This window comes from Somniosus microcephalus, chromosome 3, assembly GCF_052327205.1.
Source record: "Somniosus microcephalus isolate GS21.2 chromosome 3, FLI_Smic_1.0, whole genome shotgun sequence".
Classification (NCBI taxonomy): Eukaryota; Metazoa; Chordata; class Chondrichthyes; order Squaliformes; family Somniosidae; genus Somniosus; species Somniosus microcephalus.
The window spans coordinates 41,938,458-41,946,716 of NC_140989.1; the positions used below are offsets into that span (position 1 = coordinate 41,938,458).

The 8,259-nt window shown below is 45.4% G+C and overlaps 1 pseudogene; it reads right to left on the reverse strand.

Annotated features, from left to right (window-relative positions):
• Positions 1 to 273: 273 nt before the first annotated feature.
• On the reverse strand, positions 274 to 4,538 carry LOC147121003 (uncharacterized; annotated as a pseudogene).
• Between the last annotated feature and the right edge of the window lie 3,721 nt (positions 4,539 to 8,259).

Genomic DNA, 8,259 nt, shown 5'->3' on the forward strand with positions numbered 1-8,259 from the left:
ATCAAAACCTTGGTCAATGGAAAAATAAAAGCAAACTGACATTTCAATGATCTCCAGTTCCTTTGCTTTTACAAAACGTTTTTTTCTTTTTGTTGTCTTAAACAGTCCAAGAACTTGCAGTATTCCATAGCTATCTATTTGAAATGTGGCTGCTGTTCTGGTAGCACAGCCTCATAGCAGAACCTAATCAGTCAGATGCAAACACGACATTGACAAAAAAGGGTTAGCATAGGCACAAAGTAGTTCAATCACACCTGGGGATTATTTATATCTTCACCGCCTGAGCGGTAACCTGGCAGAGCAGCTCTCCTGCCCATTGTAGATCTCCTGCCCATTGTAGATCTCCTGCCCATTGTAGATCCCCTGCCCATTGTAGATCTCCTGCCCATTGTAGATCTCCTGCCCATTGTAGATCTCCTGCCCGTTGTAGATCTCCTGCCCATTGTAGATCCCCTGCCCATTGTAGATCTCCTGCCCATTGTAGATCTCCTGCCCATTGTAGATCTCCTGCCCATTGTAGATCCCATGCCCATTGTAGATCTGCTGCCATTGTAGATCTCCTGCTCATTGTAGATCTCCTGCCCATTGTAGATTCCCCTGCCCATTGTAGATCTCCTGCCCATTGTAGATCTCCTGCCCATTGTGGATCTCCTGCCCATTGTAGATCTCCTGCCCATTGTAGATCCCCTGCCCATTGTAGATCTCCTGCCTGTTGTAGATCCCCTGCCCATTGTAGATCTCCTGCCCATTGTAGATCTCCTGCCCATCGTAGATCCCCTGCCCATTGTAGATCTCCTGCCCACTGTAGATCTCCTGCCCATTGTAGATCTCCTGCTCGTTATAGATCTCCTGCCCATTGTAGATCTCCTGCCCGTTGTAGGTCTCCTGCCCATTGTAGATCTCTTGCCCATTGTAGATCTCCTGCCATTGTAGATCTCCTGCCCGTTGTAGATCCCCTGCCCGTTGTAGATCTCCTGCCCGTTGTAGATCTTCTGCCCATTGTAGATCTCCTGCTCATTGTAGATCTCCTGCCTGTTGTAGATCTCCTGCCCATTGTAGATCTCCTGCCCGTTGTAGATCCCCTGCCTGTTGTAGATCCCCTGCCTGTTGTAGATCTCCTGCCCGTTGTAAATCCCCTGCCTGTTGTAGATCCCCTGCCCATTGTAGATCTCCTGCCCATTGTAGATCTCCTGCCCGTTGTAGATCTCCTGCTCATTGTAGATCTCCTGCCCGTTGTAGATCTCCTGCCCATTGTAGATCTCCTGCCCGTTGTAGATCCCCTGCCCATTGTCGATCTCCTGCCCGTTGTAGATCTCCTGCCCATTGTAGATCTCCTGCCCGTTGTAGATCTCCTGCCCGTTGTAGATCCCCTGCCCATTGTAGATCTCCTGCCCGTTGTAGATCTCCTGCCCATTGTAGATCTCCTGCCATTGTAGATCTCCTGCCCGTTGTAGATCTCCTGCCCGTTGTAGATCTCCTGCCTGTTGTAGATCTCCTGCCCATTGTAGATCTCCGGCCATTGTAGATCTCCTGCCCATTGTAGATCCCCTGCCCATTGTAGATCTCCCGCCCATTGTAGATCTCCTGCCATTGTAGATCTCCTGCCCATTGTAGATCTCCTGCCCGTTGTCGATCTCCTGCCCGTTGTAGCTCTCCTGCCCATTGTAGATCTCCTGCCCATTGTAGATCTCCTGCCCGTTGTAGCTCTCCTGCTCGTTGTAGATCTCCTGCCCATTGTAGATCCCCTGCCCGTTGTAGATCTCCTGCCCATTGTAGATCTCCTGCCCATTGTAGATCTCCTGCCATTGTAGACCTCCTGCCCATTGTAGATCTCCTGCCCATTGTAGATCTCCTGCCCATTGTAGATCCCCTGCCCATTGTAGATCTCCTGCCCATTGTAGATCTCCTGCAATCCGCTCCACCAAGTTACCGCCCAGATGGTGAAGTTGTATTAACGCCGCTCTAAATACTTCACTGCCTTTGCATCATACTATTCTACTCTCCAACCCCACAGTACCCTACACATCCCAACTCACACCTTTACCAACAGTAGTACACAGACGAGGGTAAGGGGCAGCCACATGTTAAATCAGGTAGTCATAGAGTCGGAGATATTTCAGTACAGAAAGAAGCCATTCAGTCCATCATGCCTGTGCCAGTGTTAGCTCCACATTGTAGCTCATCTCCTGATGTTTCTACTGAATGTTCCTTCCTTTATTACCCTGTGCAGCACAGGTCTGGTTTTGGCCTATTGAAAAACAATCTCTTTAATTTCTCAGGGTATCACTACAGAGTTGTTGCCTCCTGACAAGAGAGGGAGCACTGGCTATCGCTCCTTTTTCACAACCCAGGCGACTATACAGTTCAGAGACTATTGCTATGGAGCCCTCCAGGAAACACCTTGCATTGTAAGTCATAGAGAGTAATACAGCACGGATAGAGGCCCTTCGGCCCATCGTGTCCGCGCCGGCCATCAAGCCCTGTCTAATCTAATCCCATATTCCAGCATTTGGCCCGTAGCCTTGTATGCTATGGCATTTCAAGTGCACATCCAAATGCTTCTTAAATGTTGTGAGGGTTTCTGCCTCCACAACCCTTTCAGGCAGTGAGTTCCAGACTCCAACCACCCTCTGGGTGAAAAAGTTCTTTCTCAAATCCCCTCTAAACCTCCTGCCCTTTACCTTGAATCTATGCCCCCTAGTTATTGACCCCTCTACTAAGGGAAAAAGCTCCTCAGCATCCATCCTATCTATGCCCCTCATAATTTTGTACACCTCAATCATGTCCCCCCTCAGCCTCCTCAGCTCCAAGGAAAACAAACCCAACCTGCCCAGTCTCTCTTCATAGCTGAAGCGCTCCAGCCCTGGTAACATCCTGGTGAACCTCCTCTGCACCCTCTCTAACGCGATCACATCCTTCCTGTAGTGTGGCGACCAGAACTGCACACAATATTCCAGCTGTGGCCTAACCAGTGTTTTATACAGCTCCATCATAACCTCCTTGCTCTTATATTCAATGCCTCGGCTAATGAAGGCAAGTATCCCATATGCCTTTTTTACCACCTTATCCACCTGTTCCGCCGCCTTCAGGGATCTGTGTACTTGCACACCCAGATCCCTCTGACCCTCCGTCTTGCCTAGGGTCTTTCCATTCATTGTGTATTCCTTTGCCTTGTTAGTCCCCCCAAAGTGCATCACCTCGCACTTTTCCGGGTTAAATTCCATTTGCCACTGTTCCGCCCATCTGACCAACCCATCTATATCGTCCTGCAGACTGAGGCTACCCTCCTCGCTATTTACCACCCTACCAATTTTTGTATCATCCGCGAACTTACTGATCATACCCTTTACATTCATATCCAAGTCATTAATGTAGACCACAAACAGCAAGGGACCCAGCACCGATCCCTGTGGTACCCCACTGGCCACAGGCTTCCAGTCACAAAAACAACCTTCGACCATCACCCTCTGCCTTCTGCCACTAAGCCAGTTTTGTATCCAATGTGCCAAGGCACCCTGGATTCCATGGGCTCTTACCTTCTTGACCAGTCTCCTGTGCGGGACTTTATCGAAGGCCTTACTGAAATCCATGTATACCACATCCACTGCGTTACCCTCATCCACACACCTAGTCACCCCCTCAAAAAATTCAATCAAATTAGTCAGACATGATCTTCCCTTGACAAAGCCATGTTGACTATCCCTGATTAATCCTTGCCTCTCCAAGTGGAGACACATTTTGTCCCTCAGGATTTTTTCCAATAATTTTCCTACCACTGATGTTAGGCTCACTGGCCTGTAGTTCCCCGGTTTTTCCCTACTACCCTTCTTGAATAATGGTACTACATTAGCGGTTCTCCAGTCCTCTGGCACATCCCCTGTGGCCAGAGAGGTCCTGAATATATGTGTTAGAGCCCCCGCAATCTCCTCCTTTGCCTCACACAGCAGCCTGGGATACATTTCATCCGGGCCTGGGGATTTATCCATTTTTAGGCCAGCTAAAACCGCCAATACTTCCCCCCGCTCGATGTTAATATGTTCGAGCATATCACAGTCCCCCCGCCCTATTTCTATGTCTACATCGTCCTTCTCCATAGTGAAAACAGACGCAAAAAATTCATTCAGAACCCCTCCTACATCTTCCGGCTCCACACACAGATTGCCACTTTTGTCCCTAATGGGCCCTATTTTTTCCCTAGTTATCCTCTTACCCTTAATATACTTATAAAACATCTTCGGATTTTCCTTTATTTTGCTTGCCAGTGTTATTTCATGGCCCCTCCTTGATCTCCTAATTTCTTTTTTAAGTATCCCCCTGCACTTTTTGTACTCCTCTAGGGCTTCCTCCGTCTTTAGCCTTTTGTATCTACCAAAAGCTCTCACATTGTAATGCTAATATGCCATGCTTGCTTTCTGTAAGGATGTATCTTGAGGTATTGTCCTGCTCACCATTTTACAACCAGACATTTGTTTCTGCTCCCCGCACTTGGCTTGTGGAGCCAGGAAATCTTCCCTCCCAGGAAAAATGATCTCCTGCATCTTTCTGACTCTCTTCTAGTTTCTCGTTTTTTCTTTCCTTCCTGGTTGCAGTCAATGGGTAGAGTTTCTTAGGAAATGTTTGATCACAGAATCTTGTAATGTGATTAAATTATGGGACCATCCTCTTCGAACAATTACCTTGGACTGGTTGTTATCATTTTCTTCAGCAACCACATTCCTAATCTTCTGTTGTCATTCAATCATTTATATTCTTCGGCAGTTCCATTGCTTGCTTGTATCCAACCCTCTTTTCTGTACTGTAGTGAAAATCAAGGTCCCTGTGCCTTACTATAGTATGATGAGAAGCCCTGGGTAAGTCTGATTAGCATTGAGAGATTCTTCTATTCCCAGATTTTTCTCATCATAATATCAAATGCACCACTTGTTCTTAACTGACCCAGGCCGTGTAGCATTTGAACCAAAGTAAATTGGTTTACTATCTTCAGGGCTTTCTCAGGCACAGTTATGTGAAAATCATGTGTCAAGTAGTTTACTTTTGCATAACTTTCTTTTTTTCCCACTATTAATCACCAGTCCTGTATTTTTGTGGATATAGTTGATGTCCCATTTCTCAAGACTTCCCATGTCATGTTCTACAGCATGAATGTTCAGATCAACAAGTCTCTGGCCAAAGTGTAAGCTGCTTTTCCTGGTCTCCAAAATATTGCTGTCACAACCATTCAGGGTAATGCCACAGTATTCAGTAAATGAGAATGCCAAACAGTAGGGGTGACCAGATGCATTCTTATCTTACTTGACCTTCTATGCGAAACAAAATAGATTCTGTTCTGACACTCAGTGTTCCTGTTGATTTGATTGTAACACATATAGTCTCAAAATGTTCTACAAGAATGGTTGCTGAATGCTACCCAATGGTTGCCTTGCAGTCAATAAAACATTCTACTGATAGCCCCTGATAGTCTAGGCATTTCTGACTCACACTTTTTTATTGGGACATTGACTTCAGGCGAGGTGTGAAGCGGGCTGCCCACTCACTATCGGTGTGCTACTGCTGTTGACAAATTTCACCCCCTACTAGTTTTCATAATTCATGCCTGACTTACACACAATAATGATAACCCAATTATGTCCCACACACAAAGACAAAGAACAATAACAAGATTAACTAAAAGGAAAGAAAGAATGCCTAAACAATAGCCATGACATTGTACATCCCTTCACACACTAAGCTTTGTTGTTTGTTTAATAGTGTAGCTCTGTCCCAGCGACATACTGCCCTAAGTTATACACTTGCAACTCACCCACTTCAGTATTTAAACTTTAGATCTGGGTGTCCCCCTCAAATCAGAATTCAATGTCTGGATATAGCTGAACACAAAGCTCTTAGAAGTCTTATTCTAACATGTCTGGCAGTATAATGAGGGCTATATCTTTCATAGGACTTAACAGGCTAGATTGAAAAACTCAAAATAACTGTAACCCAATTATTCACTTCACTAAAAGCCAATCTTTATAAAAACTCAATGGTAGGGTATTACATTTAAATGTAGCTGATAAAAAAGGCAGACACACAAAGAAAATTCTTATACAATTGGCAAAAATTACTTTCTGAATCAATGCTAAATTAAAATGATGATAGCAAATAAAAGGAATCTATTGAGAAAAACCTCCATACAGAACAGAGAAGGTCCATTGGGGAAATACCAAAGTCAAAGGTTAATCATTTTCTTAATAAAGCTCAATACAGTTAGGAGGTCCATTTGCAAATGTTTTTATCCGCTTCCTCATATTCACTCAATATTCACGTATTCACTCGAGTTGTTCACCCACCATCAGATTATCACATATGCACTTCAACCTTAATTATATCATCATTTTCTGCAGAGAGTCATAACAGGCATTGGAGGAACGGGACATTCTGCTTCAAGATTAATGGTTCTTTGCTTGATGAGCAAGATGTTTGTCAACTGGAACCTGGGAGAATCTTCTCTTCTGAGGCAATCCCTCAAAACCGAGGATGACTTGCTTCCACACTAAAAATGAGTGGTCAGGTGACTGATGAGTCCAATGTGGGACCTACAGTCTTTGTCACAGGTGGGGCAAACGGCGGGTGGGTGGGTTGACGTACGCTCTTTCCGCAGTTTGCGCTTGGCTTCTGGACTGGAGGCGACGGAGGTTGAACAGTTTCCCATTTGTTCTGTAGATTAGCTCCACTCCAGCGGGGAGCTTATTGAGGGTGAGATGGAACATTGCAGCCAGGAAGATCGAGAAGAGCATTGGTGCGATGACACAGCCTTGCTTGACCCCGGTCCGTACGTGAATTGGGTCTGTGGTGGATCCGTTGTAGGCCCAGGAGTGAGGAGAATATAACTGGGATGTATTCCATTGGAAGGGTTGTGAACATGAGCTCTGACTCCAAAGTTGTAACATTTGAGAAACCAGGCTTTTTTAAGAAATGAAACTTTCTCTTCACTTCCTGTTCTATATCTGTCTCCATTCTGAAGGTGGGCAGGTCTCCTATTCTCAAGCTGTTGCCAGTATTACTCTTCCTCTAGCCAAGAAAAGTTGCACAAAAGGGAAAGAGTGGCCATTGGTAACTCTCTTTGTGATGTTTTCTTTCAGGTAGGGAGCTGCTTGGCATCCCTCATCTTCCTACAACAATGCAGGGAGGGAAAGTGGAGTAGAGTTTTTAGAAGATCATCCATGATCAGATTGAATGGCAAGAGCAGGCTTGAGGAGCCTATGACCTACTTCCGCTCTTGTGTTCTTATACTAGCTCTGCTGCAGAGGACTCAGACATTGACTTTGAGGGCCCAGATTACCGAAGAAGACTATGCCAGGAAATGCTAGGTACACTGGGTGGCCTGCCCGTGAGCTTGCGCACAATGGCTGAGAGCATGGAGGTTTCGGGGCTTTGCGCAGAGCATGGAGACCATTCTGTCGATCATGGAGCGAGTGGTCAGCTCCATGACTGAGAATCACCCCATCCTGCAGCCTACTATAGGTGTGTTCACATTTACACACATCATGCAGCCAGATTCCAATGGAAGGATAATTTGGGGTCTGAGTATGGGAATAATGGGGCTAAAAGTCGATAAATCCCAAGAACCGGATGACCTACATCCTAGGGTTTTGAAAGAGGTGGCCATTGGGATAGTGGACACATTGGTTGTCATCTTCCAAAATTCTATAGATTCTGGAACGGTTCCTGCAGATTGGAGGATAGCAAATGTAACCCCGCTATTTAAGAAAGGAGGGAGAGAGAAAACGGGGAATTACAGACCTGTTAGCCTCACATCAGTAATTGGGAAAATGCTGGAATCTATTATAAACAATGCAATAACTGGGCACTTAGAAACTAATAGTAAGATTGGGCAGAGTCAAGTTGGATTTATGAAAGGGAAATCCAGTTTAACAAACCTATTGGAGTTCTTTGAGGATGTAACTAATGGAGTAGACAAAGAGGAACCGGTAGATGTGGTGTACTTGGATTTTCAGAAGGCCTTCGATAAGGTCCCACACAAAAGGTTGGTGAACAAAATTAGGGCACATGGAATTGGGTGTAATATACTAGCATGGATTGAGAATTGGTTAACAGACAGAAAACAAAGAGTAGGGATAAACAGGTCTTTTTCAGGATGGCAGGCTGTGACTAGTGGGGTACCGCAAGGATCGGTGCTTGGGCCCCAGCTATTCACCATCTATATCAATGATTTGGATGAGGGGACTAAATGTAACATTTCCAAATTTGCTGATGATA